The sequence below is a fragment of the Pseudopipra pipra genome, chromosome 11, assembly GCF_036250125.1.
Source record: "Pseudopipra pipra isolate bDixPip1 chromosome 11, bDixPip1.hap1, whole genome shotgun sequence".
In the NCBI taxonomy this organism is placed as follows: domain Eukaryota; kingdom Metazoa; phylum Chordata; class Aves; order Passeriformes; family Pipridae; genus Pseudopipra; species Pseudopipra pipra.
Window position 1 is genome coordinate 1,214,046 of NC_087559.1, and position 26,319 is coordinate 1,240,364.

General features: G+C 49.7%; 1 protein-coding gene across 8 annotated transcripts in view; it reads right to left on the minus strand.

The window, feature by feature from the left end:
- GRM7 (glutamate metabotropic receptor 7) overlaps nt 1–26,319 on the minus strand; it is a 227,030-nt gene that overhangs the window by 199,101 nt on the left and 1,610 nt on the right. The window lies entirely within an intron of this gene.

Consider the following 26,319-nt stretch of genomic DNA (forward strand, 5'->3'; position numbering starts at 1 on the left):
CAGGGAGGCAACTTCCATCCCCTCCAAAACCAGCAAACTGAGAACTGATCAGGTTATTTGAACTGATGTGCAAAGCACAGCCAAGATCATTAAAGCAGCACAGAGACCTGCTCCCAACCCTCCCAGCTCCAGCTTGGATCCACCTGAGCCTGAAATGGTGCCATTTGGGATCAAGGTTTCTCTTCATTTTCCTGAATTATCACCTCCAGAAGATAACAGATCCTGGAATGACTCATCCATGAATTAAACAATCACTGCATGATTGCTGGAGAGGAAAACAGCTTTCTCACACACAACCAGCTCAAAACCAGGATTAGAACTGGCCTCTCACTAAAGGTCTTAGAGAAGTGAAACATGTTCACTTGTACCCTTTTCTTGCTCATTGGTTTGGCTGTTGGATTTTCCACCATATTTTCCTTTCCAGTTACCTGCAATTATTAGAAGTGTCTTATAATGGAACAGCCCTGGCCCAGGTTGCCCATAGAAGCTGTGGCTGCCCCATCCCTGGAAGTGTCCAAGGCCAGGTTGGACGGGGCTTGGAGCAACCTGGGCTGGTGGAAGGTGTCCCTGCCCAGGGCAGGGGGTGGCACTGGGTGGGCTTTAAGGTCCCTTCCAACCCAAACCTGTCTGTGGTTCCATGACAATTTGCACTCAGAACAGTCCCCCCCAAAGATCAGGTGTTCATCACCCAAAGTGCAGCTCTAACATTCAGAGGGATCAGCTCCACTGTCCTTGCTCTGTTACTGGATCAGACGAGCAGAGCAGGAGCCAAATCCCAGCCCAGGAGTCTGACATTTATTGGTTTCACCACCATTTGCATCAGACCTTCAGCCTGATATAAACTCACCGACCTCAGGCAAGTAAAACCACAACCCTGCAAGCACCTACCCCTCCCACCTGTGCTCAGGAGCCTCGGGAGGGAGGCAGTGACACAGATCTGAGCTGAGCAACAGCTGAACTCTCACTTACTCCCTGAGACAGCTCTGCCCAAGGCAGCCTCGCTGTGCAGCAACAGTAAGCTCCTAATGCAAAGTAAAGACCATAAAACTCAGTCAGGCAGAGGAAAATTCCAGCCATGGAGGTCCAATGCCCTTGTTTTTGCAGTTTGAAGTCTGTCTCCTGCTCAGGGCACAGGATATCCTGTGCTACTGTCACTGGGGCCACCTGACCATCACAGCCACGTCCTCTGAACAGCACATGGGGCTGCAGAATTAATGCATTAACAATAATAATAAAAGAGACATGGCTTCCTTACATACATGTATTTGCTGTTGCCTTTTAATCCCTGAGTAACACTTGTCTTGGGAATGCCCTTGAAGTGGAAGGAATCAGTAACCCAGGGGCTGCAGGGTGTGAACACCCACACAGGGCTCTTCAGCCCATGCTCCTGTCCCAGCCCAGGTTTGCTTGTAGGGACTGCACGAGGGTTTACAATCCATTGACACTGGAACAAAGTTACTCAAAGATGAGTCAGAAAGACAAACAGTGCCCAGTGGATTCAATGAGCCATTGTGGAGCCCAATCTGCTCAGAACCCATTGACACAACGGGCTGAGGAGCTGCCAAAGGGGCAGATGCTGCTAAAGCTTCCACAGCACAGCAGCTGGGCCAGGAGGTTGTTATTGAAACAAAAGGCAACCCAAAAACCAGAGACCACTCCCTGTGGGTCTCGGCTGCCAGCCCAGTGCTGTGCCTGACCCCTGGCAAGCCCATGGCACCGTCAGGGGGTGGGACACCAGGTCAGTCCCTGTTCCCCAGGCACTGGCACAACCTGGGGGCAAACTCTGTAGTTTGCCACTAAGTGCCAATATCGACTTGGTTATTAAAATGCCTCACATTTTACACCAGTCCCTGGTGAAAAGTCCTCATGCTGGTGCTGAATTGCTGGCTTTGAACTTGCCCTCCAAGCATCACTTTCTACACTACAGGTATATGCAAATTATATTGAAAAAATAATCTCCCTGAGCCCAAGTACATCTTTTCATCACTGGATTTCCAAGCACCTTGGAAGGGGTGGGGAAGACAATCCCCATTTTTCACATTTCACAGTCAAAGAAGTTAAAAAAAAATAAATAAAGGAGGTTTTGTCTGACAAAACTCACTTCCCTAGAGACAACATTTAATGGGAAAAGAATGGAGAAGAGAAAGCTCTGGGCTGTCCTTAGAGCACCTTTCAGTGCCTAAAAGGTCTCCAGGAGAGCTGGAGAGGGACTTTGGACAAGGGATGGAGGAACAGGACAAGGGGAATGGCTTCCCACTGCCAGAGGGCAGGGAGAGATGGGATATTGGGAAGGAATCCTTCCCTGTGAGGGTGGGGAGGCCCTGGCCCAGGTTGCCCAAAGAAGCTGTGGCTGCCCCTGGATCCCTGGAAGTGTCCAAGGCCAGGTTGGACGGGGCTTGGAGCAGCCTGGGCTGGTGGAAGGTGTCCCTGCCCATGGCAGGGGGTGGGATGAGCTTTGAGGTCCTTTTCAACCCAACCCATTCTGGGATTCCATGACTTTGGCAACAAACCTTGACAGGATTAGAAGCAAACCCTGCCCAGGGAGCCACCAGCAGTGCAAGGATGTGCCCCTGGGTCCCAGCAGAGCTCTGCCCCCCAGCACTGGGCCCTCAGCAGCTCACACACGTGGGGAAGCCCAGGAACCCACAGGGGGGAAAGCAGAGCTTGCCATTTGCATATCTGTAAAACCAGCTTAAAGACTGCTTAGTCATTTCCAAAAGCACTCGGAGAAGTGACCCAGAAACGAGCTGGAAAATGTTACATGTATTCATCATCACTGCTGCTGCCAGACACGGGTGAAACAGCCACCAGGAAAGGAAAAAAAAGATTAATGTCTCCCTCCATTGCTCTCCTTCACCTCTTAACATGAGTTTCTTTCACATTTTAAGGCAGTAGGACTTGTTTTGCAAAGTTAAACACACACAGACATATATCATCAATTCTTCTGTTGTGGTCTGGAAGTCACCAAAACCATCTAGGACTTGTCCACATGGCAAAAATTCAAATAGTAGTTCTGTCAATTTGGAACTGAAACCACCTCAATTCAGCCTTTCATATAAACTCTCACTCAGGACAGGCTGGAGCAGGGTCAGTCCACTTCCACTGGGAACTGAACCCAACCAAACCTCAGTCAGTTCTTCCACACAAAGAGCAAATGCAGTTTAATAACCTGAGCCAGAATTAATTCACCCCTTTCAGCCTCAATGTGCCTTTAGTCCAAGTCCATCCCTGTGCCAAAGGGGAGATGTGCCCAAGAACAGGGGAGGTTTATTTTATTTTAATGTCAACAGTCACAAACTCAGTCAAGACACCAAGTTAACACTAAAAAAACCACATGGAATATCCAGCTGAGTTCATTTTAACATTTCTTCACTCAGTTATATTTCCAGACAGAAAGACCCAGTAGGAGCATATTTAATCTGAGCAGCATCTTGTGATGATTTATGTTAATTGATATTTAATGGGGTAATTTTAGCCTGGTGCCGTTAGCTTTGAAACCTGAGAGATTAGAAAGATCTGACAGTGGAGGTTCTCTGTGCACAGAGGAAACTGAGAAGCCAGAAATGCTGAATTCTCTAGAAAACATTTCACCAGAGTTGTCTTCAAAGTGGATAAACAGAAATCCTTAAGAGACATCTTGGTAATGTCTCCTTATTGCAATGGACTGATGGGGGAAAAGGGCAGGGAACAAAGGGGAAAACGTGGCAGCAATCCAGCTGTGGGGTCTGGAGAGAGAGATGGGCAGCAGGGTTGGAGAGGAGACCTGGGGAAGGGAATGAGCAACTGAGCCCAGAAACAGGGAGGGAACAGGAAACCCAGGGTGTGCAAGGGGTGAGCTCCCAGCACATCCCATGGGAACTGAGCAAGCCACAGACACAAACCTGAGAAACAAACGAATCTGGGAACACAAACTGGATTTTTAACTTTCTTCTCCCTTAGAGCAGAACATCTCTCTGCTCTGTGATGTGTGGGGGACCCTCACCATGGCCCTTCTGCTCAGAGGGCCACCACAGACTCATCAATCTGTGTCTAAGATTTTGTCCTGCCATTATCTGGAAGTCACATTTCTACTCCATTTCCTTTACTTCATCCATCTCTCCCATTAAATCTCTTTATTCCTGCAGTCAGGCATTTGTTTCTCAAGCCCAGCATCCAGGGTAGATAACAACACTCAAAGAGCATCATTAATCCCTCCTCCTTTGGTTCTCCAAGATTCATAACAGTATCCTCAGACACAGGGGCTTCTCAGTCATCATTTCCCTGCTCTCTCCAAGATCACAGTTCTGCCTTCCCAGAACACCCCAGCAACCCCTCCAGCAGCTGAGCCCTCACAGGTTTTGTGGTCTCAGTGGGGACACCTGAGTCAGACCTTTGGCTCATCATTCCCCTCTCCACTCCCACCTAGGCAGGGAAGATGGAGCACTTCTCTTCCCCTCTCTCACCCACACACAAGGAGCATGATCAGTGCCAGCAGGGAACTGGGGACAGCCCAGGTGACCACACAGCACCCAGGCTGGGTGCACCCCTGAACACATTCCTTCTTCCCCCTTCCCCTGAGTGTGTTCCTTCCTGCATGCAGGAGCACACAGCTGGTTGGATTTGCCTTCCTTTCCCCGAATTTCCCTTGGAAGCACCAACTCCCCTCCACAGATGGAAATAAATAAATACTCTGGTTACAAATACAAACCTGACCACTCTTCAACTGAACTTGGCTTTTTAAGAGTCTCCTATTCCTCACCTGGATTATTCCTCTTCAACAGTGTTTTAAAACACAGTGAGAGCTGGGTAAACACATCTCTCAGTGCAGCTCAAATCCAGCCAGAGGCACATTTTTCTGCTGTGCAGGTCTGTAAGTGCTCTGGGGATAGAGCAGCTGCCCAGAGGGTTTGTTTGCTCCTTCCTTCAGGAAAGTTCACTGGACTCTTTTCCCCCTTATTTTCCCCTCTGCATGTAAAGATCACCTCGATCTTTAGCACTGCATAATGACAAGCCTTCCCCTCCTCACCAGCCTCTAACAAGGATGGTTATTTCAAACACTTTAAAGTACATTCCTTTGATTTGTACATTAGTATTCACCAGGCAGGGGAAAAATAGGACAAAAGTAGGACTTGCTCTAATGCGGTCTCAGCTTCTGTTTATTCCCTGTTCTTTCCCCCCTGTGTGACAATGGAGGTCAAACAGACCCAATTCCTTTGGGTGCCTCTGTCCCAGCAGCCATCAGAGGGAGGTGCAGTGACCCAGTGCCGGGCTCTCCCAAGGGAACGGCTGCACTCGCTCCCTGAACTGGAATAACTCCCACCCATTTCTCAAACTTCAGTGGTACAGCCAACATTTCATAATCTGCTTAGAACTGCATACCTGATCCAGTCAAAATTCCCTTGATGCTCCTAATTCCAGCCCCGGGCACCCTCAGACAATGCAGAGACAGACTGGGAGGGGTGCAGGGCGGGGGGTGGGAACGGGCTCTACTCCGGCTCAGCCTGCAAAGCTGCCCTGCCGGGGGGAAAGGGATTGCCAGCAATATTTGGAGAATTTGCTGCTAAAGGCCATGTCTCTGGAGTGGTCTCAGGGCAGTCCAGCCAGAAACGTGGCTGGCAGGACTGCACAGGAGCAGGGGCATCCCACGGTCACCTGGCACTGTGGGAGCTGCCAATTCAAGGCAAACCCAACCACAGGCAAGCTCAGCCCATTCCCTACACACCTTGCTATTAAGAAAAATAAAAATATCTCAGGAAACAATAACCCCACACCATTTCTTAACCAAATAGAAGCGGTTTTCAACAAAATTTGAATCAAACTCACTTTGAAGGCAGAAAGCCCCAAAACTGTGAGGATGCACATCCCATCCTTCCCCTGCTGCTGCTCGAGCATGAAACCATCCCCCTCATTTCCCACCCGTGCAAACAGAAGCTGCAGGAGTTGAGCTGAGCCCAGCACCTCTCCCTGGAGATGTGGGAGCAGCTCAGCAGCAGCCCAGGGGTCCTCACTGGGGGCATCAGCCCAAGCCCTCTGGGTGGATGAAAGACAAAAGGACAAGGGCACCCCACGTGCTCCTCTCCAGGATCCCCTCACTTCATTTTCAATGCACTTGGAAAGATTCCCCACCTGCCCAGCACAGCCCCCATCAGACAGGCCCTTATCCACCTGGGAGAAGCCACCAGCTCCCTCTCAGACCGTTCACCTCTCCCCTGAGAACAGAGGCTGTGTCACACACAATTCATTCCCATTTCTCCTCAACCAGCCCAGATTGCTCAGAATTATTGCATCATTCACAGAAAACAAAGCTGCTGCTATGAAATGCAGATTTGGAGGAGAAAGGCTTTCTGTGGATGAGGGAGGAACCCAGGACCTGACAGAACTCTGAACTCAATGGTCTCCTTGTAGGCAAACACTCAATGCATCATTTCTGATCAATTGTACTTTCAAGTCATTTTCATATTTATGGGTGACTGAGAAAACACTTGAAATGGCAAAATAATTCACGTTTGTTTGCACAGACAACCCCAAATTTAATAATGCAGCCCTTTTTTAAATAAATAAAGTCATGCATTACAAAAAGTGCATTTAGAGTCATTCTCTGTAGAAAATTCACAGCGTGAAATCCAAAGTGCTCCTTTTTCTGCTCTCAAGTGAAAACCTTTCTAATGTGTACGTGATACACTTCATACTCCTCTAATAAAATAACCAGGACCTGAATTTCCGTTCCTTCTACAAATTTAGACTCATTAATGGCAAAACTTCCACTCAGCTTCCCAGACCCAGAGCAAGGTCCAGGCAAAGCTACACATTGGTGTGCAGGAGATGACTCAAAGTTCCTTCTGCCAATAAAAGGGGTTGTTTAACAGACACATTTGTGGGGTTTTAGGAGCCAGAAGGTGCCAGACGGGAATTACTGGGGAGAAATTCAGGTCTCAGATACTTCACAGAAAACGAGCAACTTTCTTTGGGAACTTTGAATCACCTACGAGCACTGGCAGCACCCCTGCAGAGGAAAACTCAAGGGTTTTTTTTCACTGTTATCTGCTGATATTCAACTCCAGGAACCAATTCTAAAAGCACGGATATCACAGCAGCCGAACGCACCCCCCGCACCAGCAGCACCCCCCGAACCCGTTCGGACCATCACTTACCTGCACAAACACCCTCCTCGTCCCGGGCCGCTCCTCTCCTCCCACACCGACCTTCTCCTGCCGCTTTCCCCTCCCCACCCGCTCCTCCCCCATTTATCATCTCCCTCATTACCTCCCAATTGATCCCACCTGTGTCCCCGATCCTGAATCCCCCTCCCTTCCCCGCCTCCCGCCCCGCTCCCTCCTTGCACACGCTGGATTGCTGCCCTGGGCACGACTTTTCCCCTTCATTCCTTTTTTCCCCTTCCTTTCTTTTTTCCCCTTCCTCCCTTGTCTTTTCTGAAGGGAACAGCATTAAATTCCCCCTCCATATAGATATTTTGCTTTCCGTTTTAAGCCCAGCTTTCTCAGCAAACAGCACCAGGTGCTTCAGGGCTCCCTTCAGTTGTTCCCACCTGGCCCGGTGGCAGCGCCTGGCACCAGGAATCTCGGCACGCGGGGGAAACAAACCCCACTTGTCACATCCCACTGTTCCTCCAAAGGGAAAACTTATCCTCTAAAGATGTTGGGAAGGTGCCAAGGAAAGCAGGGCACGAATATCGAGCCCTGGCAACGAGGAAGAAGGAAAAGAAACTGCCCCGGCGGCGAAGATGGGGCTGGGGAAGGATAAGGATGTTCTGGGGCTCTCCCAGGGACTCCCACCCTGGAAGTTCACACGGATTGTCTGCGGCAATTCCCTTCATCTGTTCTGCCTCTCGCTTTTCCATCTGCAAGAGGGAGATAACACATCTCGCCTCCGATCCCTTTGTTTTCTGCTGCTTAGACGGTAAATTCTTTAGAGCAGGGACCGGCCCATTGTGTCCTCAAACAAAGCCACGAAGAATGGCTTTGGGTCGGGTCTTTAAATCGGTGTTAAACCCCCCAAACCAGCTGGCACCGACCCAGAACTCTGCCTGTTCTCCTCCAGAACAAACAGCCCTCAGATACTTCTGTTCACCTTCCCTGTGGTCTTAGAAATTGCCTGAAGAATTATTTTTGTGCTTTCTTGTGACTTTTTTTTAAAAAAAGGATAGCTGGAATCATATATAATAATTTCCATGTATATTTATTTGTTATTAAATATATTTTACTTGTTCCCTGAATTTAATTTTGCCCCAAAATGCTCTTAGGGGATTCACACAGTTATTTTAATAGTCCTAATTTTCAATCCATTTAAATGCATTTATGCACCTTTAGACCAAGCTCATTCAGACATTTACACCACAGTAATGAATTGTAGGACAGCAATGTAGACACAGAAATTCTTTCCTTCTGTAGAGCTGATACTTCTAAACTCAGCCCTTGGGTTCATTGGCTTGTGGAGAGTCCAGGGGCCTTTGTTAAACTACAACATCTGACAATCACTGTTGGAGGAGATGCACGTTGAGAAAGTCTTTCCTACTTGAATGTCAGGAAATTAGAAATATTCTAATGAATTCCATTTTTTCACATCTTCCATCAAAGGCTTTGTTAAAAGGTCAAGATCTGCACTTGTTATTTTAAAATGCCTCCTGCAATTTCCCTTCCAGTGGTAATTCCAAGGAAAGTTCCCACAGCTTCACATCAAAACAATTCGAGGGACTCTTCTTCCTCCTGATTGTCAACAAATTTCAGCATCCATAGGCAAAACTGATGAATTTCATAGGCATAATGAGGCTGATGGTCACAGCCAACATTAGATAAAGTATTTACATTTCATGCTTTCTCTGAACTGGGAGCTCCCTGAAGCCTGGCAGCCTGAATATGCTGAGATGAATTATTATTTTATTGACATTTTCAAACTACTCCTCTATTTTTTTTTTTTTCCTTCAGACGAAACTATTTCAAAAGCATTTGCTGAAGCTGACCCACATTTCAAAGAGGTTCCACTCTGCTGCCTCTGCTCCTCTGGCTGCCGTGACTCCAGGAGCCCACTCACATCCCAGCTTTTCATCTCCTCATTGCTTATTCACACTCCATCCCAGCCCCAAGAATTCGGGAGCTGCTGCCATGCCAGGGATCTTTGATGGCTACGAACAACCCTGGGTTAATGCAGAATAACAATCACCCCCTGGCTCTGGGAGAGGGATTTCTCCAGCTGAGCTCTGGGGCAGAGCACGTGTCCATGGAGGGGATGCTGCTGCAAACACAGCAGGGAGGTGCAGGTGGGGATGCCCTGACCACGCTGCCTGTGCCAACCAGCTGATGCCAGAGGAAGGGAATCCACAGTTATTTGGGTCAAACCACCAAGTTCAGGAGGATGAGCAGTGTCAGTGACACCTCCTCAGCCTGTCCTGAGACAGGATGTGTCTGACTTGCTCATCCTGGGCAGCATCTCAGTCCCACCCAAATGGGAGCATTTGGTGCTTACCACAAAGAAAATCCACTCTCAGGTCTGTCTGAAACATCTCAGAGAAGCTGTGGCTGCCCCACCCCTGGAAGTGTCCAAGGCCAGGTTGGACAGGGCTTGGAGCAACCTGGGCTGGTGGGAGGTGTCCCTGCCCATGGCAGGGGTGGAGCTGGATGAACTTTAAGGTCCTTTCCAACCCAAACCACTCCATGGTTCCAAGATCTCTTTCCATGTCAGTGCCAAAGGTTCCATCCCTGTTGGGCTCTTGGAGCAGCCCTGGGAGGGTAAGGGAGGGTTTCCTCTGATTGTCAAGAAAACAGTCCCTGAAAAATAACTCCCAGATATTCAATCTGCCTTTGAAATTTGGGCTCTACTTTCCCTTATTACTGCTGCAAAACCCCTGCTTTCTAATTCAGATAAAGTAACAAAGCTGCACTTCCAATGATTGTAACTAAATGCAGTTAACCTCAGAGTCACTTTTACAAACACAGCAGATTTATCTGGATTTAAATTTTACTTCTTGTGCAAAGGCTTAAGAACAGGTTCCTCCCCATTATTCAATTTAACAATAATAATAAAAACCTCCATGACAACTATAACAAAAAGACTCTGATAAAGCCTGAAACCTTTCTGATAATGAAACGTACAATTTCCCTGTTTGAAGCATATTTCCCCCGAGAACATTTTAAAAAAGATATAGAAGAACTGTCATTTCAAACTGTTAATGTAAAGGGCCATGGATGAGAGCAGCACATGTGAAAAAAACCCACTTGGAGAAAAGCTGAAGAAAAAATAGTGGGTGGGAGAGACGAGACAACTTAATGCAGTGTCTCATTAGGGCAATTACAGGAGTCAATAAAAATGGGCAAAACTGGAAAGGATTCACTTTTGCAGCTGGGTGCAGTTTGTATTTAATCCCGAGGAACAGGTCAGCTCAGGGACACCCTGTCTGGTTCCTGGGTGTGGATGATGGGCCAGGCTGGGCACTGCTGTCCTGCTCCTGCCTTTTGTCTGCCCTGACAGCCTCTCACCACCTCACTGCTCTTCTAAATCAGTCTATAATCACATATCTCTAATGTCTTTTTAACAACATTAATTAAGAGCAGATGAACTGACAGAGAAGGAGCAGCAACAGCATTAATTAAGGTTAGTCCAACCCTCACTCAACTCAAGTCTTAATCTTCCAGGTTTTCTCATCAATACCTTATCATCACAATGCCAGGGAGGAACTAATGCTCTGAGAGGATGTCGACTCTTTGAAGAGGATCAAGCACTTGGGAAGCCAAAATAACCATTAGAAGTGCTGGATTAATGAACTCAAGAGCAGAGAGCTGCAAAGTGCCAAAGCCCCAGTGGGGATGAGCTGAGTCTCTGAGGGGTCTCCAACACATGGGAATTTTCCCTTTGGGCTTCACTCATACATCACATGTGTATCATTTTTTACCATGTAAGATTTGAGTCAAATTTCATCAGGTTTTTTGTACTAATGAGTATCATTACACTGGAGAGCAGGAGGCTCCTTACTTTTAACACATCTGCTAATCCCAAATTGAATACAAATTTTAAAAAGGCCTATAAACATATACTGTTTACATGTTTAGATTCTTTCCTCAACTGAAGAAAGACCTGAGAAATGTCCTGAGCACTTCAGAGCATATTTACTGCTGTTGCAATTGTATTTGCATGAATTTCATATCCCCAACCCCTATAGCCAGGGGTTACTGTGAGAACCTACACTCTCATTGAATTAACTGTTCCCCCTTCCCATGGTTTGGAGTTCTGGAGGTTTGAGGCAGGCTTATGTCTGCAAGGTTTTAAACAAATCTGTATTTTTAAGTGTTTTTTCTGACAGGGTAGGGGCCTTTTTTCCAAAAAATGCCAAGTCCCAAGAGTGTGATCACATCTTTGAGCATATGGTCACATCCCTCCCTTTAGCCAGACAGGTCTATTTGTGGCTCTTTGCTCCTGTCTCACCAGGACCTCAGAGATGCTGCTGCTCACACACTTCCCAGGCAAGCTGGGATCACTAATCCCCAGAATAATGTTCCTGTCAACAAGGTGTGAATTTAAAACCTCATTTGGAGATACATAATGTGCAAAGTGGGGTACAAAAAACAAAATCAAGTAATTAACCTGAGAAATTAATTTTAACACAAAGAAAAAACAATAACACTGGGATATATTTGCCCCCTCTTGGGATCCACCCCAGCAGTGCCCAAAATCTCAACAGGCTGGATTTTCACTCACCAGTTCAAGCTGAGCTGGGCCTGGCAGAGCTCAGCACAAGCATTTTTGAAGCTGCCAGAGCAAGGCTTTACCACTGACACCGAGGGATCAGGTTTCTTAGACAGACATTAAAGATATCATTGATTCCCTCTGTACTGCCAAGAACAAGGCACTGCTCCTCAGGCAGGTGGGGTTGGGATTCTCACAGCTCCGTGTTCATCCCCAGCCTTCAGTTGTGCCCAAGGCCAGTTCCAGCACAAATATTCTGTTCTGCCAAAGCCCAAAGCAGATTTCAGCACAAATCTTCCCGTGTCCCATCACATTGCTACCATTGACAAAAACAGCACATCCACCTGACTAAAAGCAGCAACACTTAATTAATTGCCAAACTAACGTGCACCTTCTCCCCGTCAGTTGGGATCCTCCAGCCAGGAGATGGTTGTTGAGAACTCAGCAATCCTGGCAGCCAGAGATCAATCCCTGTTAGGAGTGGACAGGACACTCTTCTGCATGAGAAAACACTTTATTAGCCTGTTACACTACTGGCAGGGGTTTCTCTTCCCAAAGCTCTGGAAGAAAAAGTGGGGTTGGTGATTTCTGGGTAGATTTTGTGTTTGTCTCTCAAAGAGCATGAGCCAAACCCTGAGGTCAGGGCAACCTCGGCCATTCTGCTGGCAAATTCCCTCCAGCCAAACCCCCAGCTCTTTACACACTGTCACTACAACAATTTGTATATTCTTAGTACCACAGTGGCACTTACAAGTCCTACCTGAGGCTAAACCCGTGGTTTTGCAGTTGGTTCCCCACCACCCCCAGGAGAAGCAGCCCCAGCCTGGTGCCAGCAGCCCCTCACTGCACCCAAACAAGCAGATCAAGCCTGAGGCAGTTCTCTGTCAAAATTAAGAGTAAAAATGAATCTGCTAAGGGGAGGCAGGAGAGAGCAGCCCCTGTGCTCCCCCCTGCAGCTCAGTGTCCTGGCTGAGCTCCCAGCCCTCCATCCCCAGCACAGCTCGAGCCCATTAGGACCAATTCCCATCTCTCTCAGTGCTCTCACCTGCAAGGCCATTTGCTCCCTGGCTTCTATTTTAAAATTGCTGCAGCTTATCAGGGTATTTTGCCCTGCAGTGACAGACTGTCACTCACTGAACGTGCCCCTTCCCTGGGATGAGTGTCCCAGGTAATTCCCAAAGCACAGACACTTCCCTTCCAGGCTCTGCAGGGCAGGAGGGGGGTTTGCAGTGCAGTCATGGGTCCTGCTTCACAGAATCATGGAAGGAGTTGAAAAGGACCTTAAAGCCCATCCAGTGCCACCCCCTGCCCTGGGCAGGGACACCTTCCACTAGCCCAGGTTGCTCCCAGCCCTGTCCAGCCTGGCCTTGGACACTTCCAGGGATGGGGCAGCCACAGCTTCTCTGGGCAACCTGTGCCAGGGCCTCCCCACCCTCCCAGGGAAGAATTCCTTCCCAATATCCCCTCTATCCCTGCCCTCTGGCAGTTTGAAGCCACTCCCATGGGTAACACCACACAAACCATTGTTCCAGCCCAGGCTCCATCTCACCTCTCAGCAACCCACAGCCCCAACCAGGAACTTTCAGAACACCAGGAATAATGGAAAGCACAAATCTGAGAGGTAGAGCTGCACAAACCTCAGTGCAATTTTATTTCATTAAATAACTGGCATTTTATCATTTGTCTTCATGGAGCACATTAAAACCAAAAAATCTCAGTCAACAAATATGACAAGAAGATTCATGAGCAGTACAAACAGTTCAATTGAGAAGGATCATGTTTTCCCCCAGCTGTGTTTAAACTGCACCTCGTTATTGTTGTCATTTTTGTGCTGTATTTATTATAATTTGAGTGAAAAGGTTTAACATGATCTACAGGAACAGTGGGGGAGACAAACAACAGTTTGTTTGCTCTGCTACCTCAATGACACCTTTATAATGGCACGAGAACAAGTCTTCAGTTCATGAACCCAACAGCATCTTCTCTACATTCACCTGGGTCATTAAGGTCAACTTTCAGATCAATTTTCCAAACTGCTCAGGAGGGGAGTGAGGAACAGCAGAGAGAGAGAATCAGGGAATCACAGAATGGTTTGGGTTGGAAGGGACCTTAAAGCCCATCCAGTACCACCCCCTGCCCTGGGCAGGGACACCTTCCACCAGCCCAGATTGCTCCAAGCCCTGTCCAACCTGGCCTTGGACACTTCCAGGGGTGGGGCAGCCACAGCTTCTCTGGGAAACACACACATTCAGTTCTTGAAAATTCAATGGGAAAAAGTAGCAAAAAAAGCAAACCAAAGCAATAAGTATCAATAAACCACTGCCTAAAAATCCATACAATAATTTGCTGCAGAGGTGCCACAAATCAGTGGGTTTGCCCCGAGGAACAGTTGATATTTTCAATAAACTGCCACAACTTTTTCCTGGTTCAGAGCAGGGATGTGACCCCTCAGCTCCTCCTGCAGCGTGTCCCTGCTGACACACAGCCTGCCCTGCCTGGGCTCAGAGGAGCCCCAGACCCCCCAAAGGTTGGACTTGATGACCCTGGAGGACTTTCCCAACCTGAATAATTCCATGATGCTGTGTTCCAAGGCAGGCTGCAGTGCAGGCCCCACTCCAGCTCTGCACAGGCTGTTTTCCCTGGAGCTGAGCAGGGTTTGGAGCTGGGACCAATTCCTGGTCCTGATCCTCAGGAAAGGGTCATGATGTCACAGGGGCACACTTGGGAACAACCAGGGCTGTGTGTCCACACCCTCATTGACCACGAGCACAGCCCCTGGTGCACAGCTCAGGGGCAATTATTGCTCCACAGGCAGATGGATTCTCAGAGCACCACCAGCCTGGCTGGTCTCAGGCAGGACATTTTATAGATGAGTTATCAGCCTCATTCCTCAGTGCCTTTGTGCTCAGAGTTAGTTCATTCTCTTCTGAAATGTAAGGAGATTTTTCCCGAGAAAATAAGCACAGGACTGGGAGGCTTTTTTTAATAACAATTTGATTTTCTAGCAAAATACATTTATCACAGGTGGGAAAAAAATGTATTTGTGATTTCTTTCATTTCTTCACGGATTTAATGCTCTTCACAGTTTACCATGTCACCAAAACATTCCTGGAGAAGGAAAACTGCTTTTCCATGGACTCCAGCAGCTCTGCTCTGCAGCCCTGTCTCACATGGAGAGGTGTTGGGATCTCCAGGTGTCACAGATGGACTCCTGCAGCTGCCCTGGGCATCCTCCCCAGAGCCAGAATGTCACTGCTCCACTGCCACAGAGCAAGACATCTCTCCATTTCCACACTCCCATTAGCTAAACAAGTGCAAACAAGCTGTCACCCCCTCAGGGCTGGTGCCACCGTGGTCACTGCAGGCAGATGGAAAATTAAGATTTTTGTGTCAACTTCCAGAAGCCCGAAAAGTACAAAATCACTTCACCCAGGAACCAAGATTCTGCTAGAGGAGGTGTTCCCAAGCACTGGAACAGACATCAGACTCCCAGTTCACAGTGTCCCAGCCTCCCTGAGGTTGGAAAAGCCCTCCCAGCCCATGGATCCCCCTGTGCCCCATCCCCACCTTGTCCCCCAGCCCAGAGCACTGAGTGCCATGGCCAGGCCTTCCTTGGGCACCTCCAGGGCTGGGCACTCCAAACCTCCCAGGGCAGCCCCTGCCAATTGTCCATTCCAGTTGTCCCAGACTTGCTGGAGAATCAGAGCATCAGATCAGCTTTTCCCAGTTTGGAATATCCTTCACTGTAGCCGTGGTAGACACACCTTGAGAAGGTAATTTCCTTTTTGTACTGCCAATCATAGAATGGTTTGGGTCAGAAAGGACCTTAAAGATCATCTGGATACTCTGAGATTTTCTGTCCTGCTGTCAGATAGAAAAACCACAAACTCACAAAAAGTCATTTAATTAATTTCTATTGTCAATATAATTTCTGTGCATTCAAGTCCTACCACAAAATTACCTGCTTTAAAAATCACTAAACCATCTCTATTAGTGCTGGATTTTATTTCTATAAAAATAACAACTTCCAGCCAAATTTGAGTTGACAGTTCGCCTTTAACTTTTTATTTATTCCTGCCATTTTTTTATTAGATTGGATTTGGCCTCAATCCTGCCCATTAGGAGTCTGTCTTGATGGGATCAACATGGGAAACAACTCTGGGCACCAAGTCTTGTCTCTGCTGGTGGTGCTGCTGTCTGGGCTCTTGTGAGCTGTCATTAAATCCCAGTATTACATTTCAGCAGCCATCAGATTAACCTGCACCTTGCAATTCCATAGCCAAGCTGTGCACAGCAAGCAGAGGTGCTTATAAGCCAGGGAATGCATGGCTGTCCCAGGGGAACAGGCCACATCCCTGGGGAAAAGGGACTCTGCTGTGAGACCTGTAGTTGGTCTGGTGAAGCTTCCTTTGGCAATGAACTTCCAGCACTAACTCAGCTGGGTTTCTCTCAAGGCAGCTAAAAACAAATTTGCACATCAAAAGTTCAGGCTGACGACAAAAATGATTTGTAAATTCATTTAAAAAGTCAATTGGTGCCATTTTGATGCCAAGCCACAAGCATGGGGTGCACAGAGGGCTCCCAGTGCCCCCCAACACTCACCCCCACCGTGGCACACCCGGCCCCTCTGCACCTCCCCAGGGCATCTCAGCTGAGACATCACTCCAAGGAGCTCGTGGGTTGTTGTTGATGGAAAGAGAAGTTGCTGCCCTTCCTAAGGCTCAAATCCTCCACTCTCAGAGAGGAAAAACTCCCTCTGTCCTGCTCTCCCTGGCACGTGGAACACGCTGAACCTCCTGGCCACAATCCTGCAGGGTGCAGGTCCCTCCTGTGTCCCCAGGTCTGCACAGAGCAACTGCACCCAGCTTGTTCTGTGTGCAAAAATACCCTGCAGGGAATTATGGGGCTGAATTTAATGACATTGAAACAAACCTCCATTCTGATGAGTGCATAATTACTGTTATTAAAATATTTATGGAATGAGAAATGTATTAGGAAACCTTTGGTATGTGAGCCTGCAGGATGCTTTGCTCTACACAAACCCTGAAATGGCTGGAGAGAAACCAAACTTGCAAGGCCCCAAACTTGGGCTTTTCCACCTGAGACAATGCAGGGACACAGGTCCCTCAGGATCCTGAACCCTCTGTCCTTGTCATCAAAGATAGTGAATAGAGAGAATCAAGATTATATTATTTCTAAATTTGGACAAATTTTGGTTCTTTCAACAAGAGCTGTCGTGGAACCAAACATCTTCTGGGGTTTTTATTGGGTTGGTTTTGAACACAGGTAGTCCAGGCTGGAAACACATCATTGGGATGGACAGAATTTAAAATAAACACTGGTACCAGCCCAGAGAACTGGAAATGTGGGCTGACAGCTCGAGTCTGACTCAGGCAGAGCTGGAGTCCCACAGGTCCCACCTCAGTGCATGTTCACCTTGGGGATAAATCTCTCCCACTAAAGTGTTCAAAACCTCTACTTTTTGGGTCTATCTTCCAATATCAAAGAGAGAGCAAAAGCCTTGTTTTAGTTCATCCCAACTGCATCTTGTGTTGCACTCAAGCCTCAAAACCTGCTGTGAAAATACAGCCAAAACAAAGCAGGAACATTTCCAGCAAAGAGGATAAAAGCTGAGTATTAAGAGGGAAAAAATAGTCTTTCTTGAAGGCTGTGGAATATTCCTCAGAAAAGTTTATAAAAGAACTGAGGCACCTGCTGGGACCAGCCTGGCTGCACAGATCCCATCTATTGGGAAGGAATCCTTCCCTGGGAGGGTGGGGAGGCCCTGGCACAGGTTGCCCAGAGGAGCTGTGGCTGCTCCATCCCTGGAAGTGTCCAAGGCCAGGTTGGATGGGGCTTGGAGCACCCTGGGCTGGTGGAAGGTGTCCCTGCCCATGGCAGGGGGTGGAACTGGATGAGATTTAATGTCCCTTCCCACCCAAACCATCCTGTGATTCCATGGAAGGAGCTGGCACAGGAGCTGCACCAACCACCCCTGACCCCACAGATGGGAGGGGAGCAGCTGAGGGGGCCAGGGGGGGATTGAGGGGATGGTACCAGGACAAAAAATGCCTGAAAGTGTCCAAGGGCATCAGCCAGATCCCTGTCCAGCTTCTGCCTCCCCACCAACCTCAGCCACTGCTGCACCATCCAAAGAAAATGCTGGAAAACTGTGCTAAGTCAAGTGAGTGTTTCCATCCTCTCTTATCTTTACATTCACAGTCCTGTTTATGTATGGACACTCTTCCAGGGAAAGCTGGGATTAGGGCTTTTGTGCAGGATAGCAATAAATGGGTGCCACAAAAGCACATGCAGGAATAAACATTCACACTGCATTCCTGTCACCGAAATTTGGGTTATGGACAATAAGGATGGTTTGTCCGGCTCACCCTGGAGAGCCCCTAGAACCATGCTATAATTAATATTCCCAGAGACAAGGGGTGTTAAAGCCTCCCTGGAGGCTGCAGCACAGCCAGTGGCAGTGCTTGCCCATCCTGGGGGTTTGTGTGGCCCCATGCCCTGGCTGTGGTCCCTGGGGCAGTGCTGGGCTGTTTGTCACCTCCTGCTACAGCCACAGCAACGTGACATCCCCAATGGAGGGAGAGAGCTGGGATTGTCCCAACCCACCTGAAGAGAACCTGGACCTGAGTCCTTTCTCAGGACAGCTCCAGCTGAGGGGTCTGGCTGTGTCAGCAATTGTTTTACCCACGAGTGCAAAGCCCAAAGAGCTGTAAAACCGTGAGACAAGGTCTGAGGGAGATCAGCCCTGGCAGGGAGTGCTGGGATCACACCAAGCCAGACCCAGATTAGCCAGCTTTTGAACTGGAAGCAGCAAAGCAGCTCCAGCAAGGATTGCCCCGGGCTGCAGCAAGGGCCCCGTGCCAGTTCCTGGGCTGTCCCCTCCCTGGGACTCCGTGTCCCTGCCTGGCACAGCCCTGGGCTGTGCTCACACCACTCCACACGGCTGCAGTGACCTCCTCACCCTGACCTCTGCTCTCCCTTTGGTCCCTGAGCACCTCCAGGCACAGACCAAGGTGGCAGGCACATGGCCAGGAGCTGCCATGAAGGGAGGAGCCCCCACAGCCCTGCTGTCCACCCCCTGTGCCCTTGCCAGGGTCCAGAGCTCCTGTTGGGGGATGACCTGAGGCTCTGCTGGTGTGAGCAGAGGGAGAGCTGTTCCCACAGAACATCCTCCTGCCAGCACCTCCCCCTGCACCAGCCACACACCAACCTCTCCACGCTCTTCCCCTGCTCTCCATCACAGTTCCTGCCTGTCCACCCTTCACTCATCCCCAGACAGGAGCAGCCCAGCCCAAACACAACCTGGTGCTGGTGCTGCTGAAGGCCTTTGAGGTGGTTCAGTGTTCCTCAACCACAGCTTTTCTCTGTTAATCACATCATTGATCCTTCTGATAGTGCCAGACAGACAGGATGGAAAAGCCAAAGCAGCAGGTGCCAGGGCTGTGGGCAGTGACAGCAGTGGCAGTCCATGGACACAGAGCTGGGCTCCATCCTCTCCTCACCCACCACGGCCCAGCTCCAGTTCCTGCTCTCCCCTTCCAGCCCCATCCCTGGGCAAGACCTTAAAAACCAGGTCATATTTACAGCATGAATATCTACCAAAAATAGCATTTCTGTATATCTGTATTTATATAGATACCAAAAAACATCCATACAAACGACCATGGTCACAGACATTAAGCAGACCCATCATGAGGACGAAATTTTGAGACCTACAAGTGCTTGAACTGTCCCCTCCTCCCCCAGAGCTCAGGCAACGCTTTCCACAAAAAACAGAGCCCTGAATGTGCCCTGAACATGAGAAGATTGTCCCTGCCCCACAGCAGGCAGCACATGGCACTGGGAAGGGGAGGTCTCCAGGCTTCCTCCTCTTCCCGTGCCAATCAGAGGCCAGGCAGTCCAAGTGTTCAAACGATGCCAACGCACAGAGAAAGGCCATTTATGACCAGGAGCACGTCCCAGGGCTTTGGGAACGTGTGCCAAGTTCATTTCAAAGGGCTGGGAAGGGAGGCACTGGCCAGCACCACCCCTGAGCAGAGGCAGAGGAGCAGATCCAGCAGCCCACTCTGCTCACACTGCATGTTAATGGCTCTCAGCATGCCAAATGACACAGCAAAACATCCCTCACCACACATGGCCTGAGTGCCAGGGCCTGGGGCAGCACTGCTGGAGCCCCTCTGCCAGACAGAGGCACCTTCCCCAAGAGAGGGAACGAGACCCCTGGGAAGGTCTCTCTCACCCCACACACCACAGACGTGCCCGGGGTGCTCTGCCCTGTCCCTGACCCCGGGGCTGCAGGGGCACAGTGCTGGCACAGGGCTCTGCTACCAAGCACAGCCCCCATGGCTGGACACCCCCCTGAGCACGGGCTCCATCCCACCCAGCACCCCTGAGCTGCAAAGCACACGGGTCACAGCAGCCTCTGCAGTGCCACTGCACAGAGGTGGCACCACAGCCCTGTGCTCTGGGGGCACAGGGACACTAAAGGGCTTCCAGACCACCCCAACACACTCATCACTGCCACTGGAGCCTCTCCTCGTGCTGGAGCAGCCATGGCAGAGCTGTGCAAGCCCTGCAGGGCTGAGCTCACTCCAGTGACCCTGCAGATGTGCCCTGGGCTGGGCAGGGCACCCCCTTTTAGGCCCAGGTTTATCCCCAGCTGCACTGGTGGTGGCTCAGAACAGCTCCACTGCCTTCAGCACAGGGCTCTGCAGGACCTCGTGAATCATCAGTAACAAGGAGAGCTTGAGGAATCCTTGTTTTCCCTTAGATTTCTCTCTGCCTGGGTACCCACCCCAGCACACTAATGACCTGACTATATTGGATTCCATGCTCTCCAAACAGCCTTAATTACATGCTTCGTATCTCCCAATATTATGATAAAATTCATCATAGTCCAACGTCTGGGACAGTCAGCATTGTCACTCATTGAGATTAATTTGAATATCACTATAAATAGAAATAACAACATCTGATATTATGAAACAGAGTATTGTGTTGGATGGTTTCAATGCCTCCAAGCGAAACTCATTTAATGGAATAAAATACAGAATATAGCACATGTAGTTTTGCAGTATTAGTGTTATGAGATTCAAAACCAGATCAATATTTCTTTCATAGAAATTAATGCCTTGAAAGGATCCCTCCATTTGTCGTTCCAGAGAGGTCACCTTATTTCATTTCAAAGAGTAAATTGGGAATTGCACAAGTGAACTTGCTGGATATCTGCTCTGCCTGTACCAGCTGCCTGTTCCTGCCCCCCCTGTTCTGCCCCAACTCCCAGGGAATCCTCTGCCCATCATCTCTCCCTGTCCCTCTCCATGGACGAGCATCCCTCTCCTGGCAGAGCCACTCTCCTTCCAAATGACTCTTTGCAGTCCCTTCTACCTCAAGAGAGACACTCGAAAACAGATTAAGCACCAAGATTATTGCTAATATTGAATTTTGCCTTGTCAAGAAAATGAATTTTACCTCCAAAACACTGTGTTCCAGAGAAATATATTCACAGCACCTCCAACCTCCCATTAGTATCCCCACATGTGAAGCTCTTGAAGGGAGGGCTTTCCTTTCCTTTTGATTTATACAGAGAAAATCAGATTCCACATCCATTCAAAGCAGCCTAATATTTCAGCCACGACACATCAGCACTGGGTGGCTCAGCACGTTGACATGTATTAGGTGCCTCAGTAACAAGGACAAATATTCAAAGGCTGAGAAAATGAAAGTTTGTTGAGGAACACAAAGGCCTTTTTTTGAGAAGAGACAAAGAATTAAAGTTACTGTTTCCTATTTTCAGCTTTTTGTTCCATTCTCTACACGAGTAACTGAAAAATGTAGAGTTCTCCTGAAATGTCTTTTATAAAATGAATCATTACTCCACCTCCCAAGCCACTATTGTCTTATTTAAAGTTAGGAGAGGAAAATGCAATAATCTGGTAATGAGTTCAAAATAAATTAGCAACTAGAGAAAAATATTGCTGAAGTGTGTTAGTTTTCCTCCCAAACACCAGTGACTGCCCAGGTTTGTTGCAGTCAGTTAAATTGGCCATTTCCCACCATCTCCTTAGGTGAAGGTCAGCAGGAGGGGCTCCACACATGCCTTTGGAATGGAAACTCCATCCCCTGGAATGGTCTCATATCCCATATTCCTGCAGAGAACCTAAACTGAGAGGAGAGAGGGAGGAACAACCAGTTTGCAAACATTTTTCTGGGATTTGAAGGAGTTTCTAGAACCTGATGAGTTGAGCAACATGAACTTAATGCACAAACAAACCCTTCCAGAGGGTGTCCTGCAGCCACGGAATCACAGGTTCTGCCCAGCCCTTCTCACACAGCCCCTGTTCCCTGTGCCTGGGCTGCACTCCCAGCAGCAGCAGCTCCAGTGTTTCCATCATTCCCTGGAACCAGCAGCTGAGGCAGAGCTCCATCCCATCCCATCCCATCCTCACCCCATCCCATCCCACCCCATCCCATCCCATACCCACTGAACCACAGCTCAGCCAGGACATCCTCCCTCAGAGAGCCTTGGAAAAGGGTGTGCAATTTCCAAGGAAAGAGCAACATCCAGCTCAGAGCTGCATTTCTAAGCTCTATCCCTTTCCAAATAATCCCATTTTTGTGATTACTGTGTCTGGAGCAGAAGGTGGGACTGCAACTGTCATCTCCCTCCTTCAGCAGGAAGGAAAAGCAGCCAACAGCCCCCAGGGAGACCAGGCACGTTCCAATTCACACTCCCAACCTCACTGCACTCCCTTATCCCACTTTTCTAACTAAAAAAATTCCCTGAGCTTTTTAACAGCCCCCTCTGGGCCACAAGAGCCACCCCTGATAAAATCAGAAAGGTATTTAGAGAAGAACAAGCAATTATTGATTGACTCTTTCAAATTACATCCACCAAAGACACAAACCCAAAGCAATAATTTGTTCATTGCTGAAGCTTGTCATGAGAAGCCTGCAGTTGTAAGGGAGCCCAAAAATTAGTTTTATAGTGTTAAAAAAAAAAAAAAAGAAATCAGGATGCTGTTATTCCTCATATTGAATAGTTTAACTCCCAGAAAATATGAAACATTTGGCAATGTTTTTTTCAGCGCAGTTACTGAATTTCCATGGAGTTAAATTTGTAAGGAAAGCCACGACCCTGCAAAAGAACAGTACTTTTTCCAAAGCAAAACCAGCAGCCTAAAGCCATACAGCCTTGAACTCCCTGATGCATTTGGAAACAGCTTTCCAAATTGTTTCTCTCTTATTTTTAGGAGAGATATTTAATTTACAATCACCCTGCTATATATTGGTGTGCTCTAATAGAACTGTGTTTTGAAAAAGTCACTGACATCCTTGAGTGTTGGTGCACCGACATCTCCACGCTCCAGCACACACCAGCTTGTCCCTCGTGGTGCATTAATCCGAGGAGCTGCAGCACAGCCAGGCCTGGGGCTGGGCACCCTCCTGGGCTCACAGCCCTGGGGCTGGGCACCCTCCTGGGCTCACAGCCCTGGGGCTGGGCACCCTCCTGAGCTCACAGCCCTGGGGCTGGGCACCCTCCTGGGCTCACAGCCCTGGGGCTGGGCACACTCCTGGGCTCACAGCCCTGGGGCTGGGCACACTCCTGGGCTCACAGCCCTGGGGCTGGGCACCCTCCTGGGCTCACAGCCCTGGGGCTGGGCACCCTCCTGGGCTCACAGCCCTGGGGCTGGGCACCCTCCTGGGCTCACAGCCCTGGGGCTGGGCACCCTCCTGGGCTCACAGCCCTGGGGCTGGGCACCCTCCTGGGCTCACAGCCCTGGGGCTGGGCACCCTCCTGGGCTCACAGCCCTGGGGCTGGGCACCCTCCTGGGCTCACAGCCCTGCTCCCACATTCCTGGCTGAGCAGCCCCTTCCCAGCCGGATGGGGATGGGGTACAGCCCCCAGGAGAAGGGGGGGATGCACTCACAGAGGGCACAGTGTCCCACTGTAACTCCTGTCAGGGCACTGCCACCCTGCTGCTGGAGAGGATGGAGGTCAATAACAGGGATGGAAAAATAAAGCATCCAAGCAGAGGCACCTCCCAGCTCAACCCCTCCCAGGAGGAGCCACGGCCAGGCTGGAGAGAGCTCATCTGCACTGGCTTCCAGAGGGAGTCAGACACCCAGCCCTGCTCAGCTGGGGGGTCTGACCTGCTCCTGAAGGTGTTCTTGGATGTTTTAACTGTAGTAACTCATGGAAGGTCCCACACAGAGTCCTTGGCAATGGCAGATACTGAACCTGGGGGTAAAAGCTTGGCAGTTCCCCCTCTCATCTGTTGTCATTTTGGAAGAGGAATCCTCACACATACGGCCTTAGGAGGCATCCTGTCCCCGCTGGCAATTTCTGTGCCCACCAGCGTGTCCACACCTCCTGTGTGACTCAGTGGGAGTGGTGACCACTCCTCCTGCTCCGAGTCCCAGCTTGGCTCCACCAGCACAGACAGCTCAGGCAGGCAGGAGAGGAGGGGTTACAGCTTCCCTTGGCTCCAGCACCAGCTGGGACTCCGTGCCATCCCCACACTCCGGGAGGAAACCCCCCCCACAACTATTCCCACCATCTTCAATCCAAGGCGCAGTTCAGGGATAAGTGAGGAGAGAGGTGCAGGGACAGGGGGAGGGACTCATCACACAGGAACAAGCCCAGGTCTCGTGGAAGCTGCACATCATCTTTTTTTTTAACCAAAGGAAATCTCCTACAAATTCCAACAGTAATTACACGGATGAATTCCAGCCAGAGGACCCTGGCAGAGGAACTGCCTTCCCAGGCTGATCCACCTGTTGGCAGCAGCTGAAGATGCTCCCAACCCTCCGTGGTGGATTGGGAACAGGCAGGGGAGCTGCATGGAGAGATATCAGAACTTCACATGCAGAGAGGAGAATGAGGAGCTTGAACCTTCCCCATCCTGAGGAGAAAGAGCCAGAAGCATCAGGAGCTGGCTGAGGGGCCCCTGCTGTGCCCCGTTTGGTTACACACACACACGGATTTGCTCCCAACATTAAGACAGAGCACAAATATTTCTCTTCCAAGATGCTGACAGAGAAATATAAACACAGGTAAGATTTCTTTGCAGGAGCCTCCACAGATGGAAAGAGTTTTTATCTACCAGATGTGAGGGAAAAGCCATTCTGGAAATGAAAATAAGTGTTCAAGAGCCACTCACTCACCCCTCACCCCACTGCCACAGCCAGTAAAATCCATATTGACCCCTGAGAAGCAAACTGGGCCCACAGTGACCCCTGAGTGTCACGCTGGCTGCAACACTCAAGAATTTCAGAGAGTATTTCAAAGGCTCACAAGATTTTTGTGTTGGCTACTTGGTTTTCTTCCTTCCAGTAGCTTACAGCTTCTCACCCGCCGCCACACAATGGCATTTAATTGCTTAACAGGTCCAGTTCTCCTCCAAAAATAGTTCTTTTCTATTTCTCTCTGGCTGGAACATGTTCTGAACCGTGTTTTGAAGGAGGAGAGGACAATAGGGGACAGTTTTACTGCATGAAAGATCTGCTTAAAGGCAGCTGAACCAAGCTGTAAAATATATATTCAGTAAAATCTCTCAGTATGGGCCAGTTCCTGCTTTCTGGATGATTTGGTTGAAAAGCAATTTTGAACAGATGCTTCGTCACAATATATTAAAATATTTAGTTTATACAAGTATCTCAGAAATGCAGAAACCGTCTAAATATCTTATTTTCTGCAAACTCCATTACGTAATGAATCACCACGGATTTTGCAGGTATTGTGGCATTATCCCAAAGGCTCCCGGTGCCCAGGATTTCCTTCTGAACTAGATCTCGGAAGGGAGCGCCCAGGATTTGCTCCGGGATGAGACCCGGTGTGGAACAGCTGGGTAATTCCGTCCTCCTGGCCGGTGGGAGCCTCGAGCAGCTCCGCAGCTGCCGAGCCGGTACTTCAGCACAACTTCAGCTCCGCTCATCCCTCCCCGCTCCGCGGCTCCGGCTCACGCAGAACATGAGATCATCTGGTTCGCAGCCCGGGAAGGGTGTTTGCGATGCGAGGAGCGTGGAGCGGGAGGCAGCCCGGGGTGGGAGCGGTGCCAGGCTCCCTCACGCTCCAGCGGGGCTGCGCCCGCCGAGGCAGCGCCGGGAAGAGGAGACGGGCGCGATGGGGCCGCACGAATTGTCGGGGATTCAGCACAGCGCTGGATCCGCGGCCGTACAGCGCGTTTGAACGTGCCTGGAGGGGGAGGCGAGCAGGGGAAAACCAGATCCTCGGTGTTCCTTCAGGGAAAAGGGCAGGACGGAGCCCGGCTGGGCAGAGCGAGGGGCAGCGGTGGGAAGGCGCAGCGCTCCGCTCGCCTGGGCTGCAGCGGCCGGAGCCGGCACGGACAGATGGGAATACGGAGGATCGGCGGCTGCTGACAGCACAGAGTGGATTTGCCGTGAAAACCTCACAAGTTTCCAGCTGGGAAAAGCGGGGGATCTCTCCGCCCGCTGCACAAAAATAAAAATAAACCCCACCACCACCTTCCGCATGCGAAGGCGTAGGACAGGGAGCGAGGAACTCCGCTGCTCACGATGCATCTGGTGGCGCTTCTGTCACTGTCACCGCACCCGCGATCGCTGCCGAGGAGCACCCGGGGCTCGCTGAGGGGCTCGGCGGCT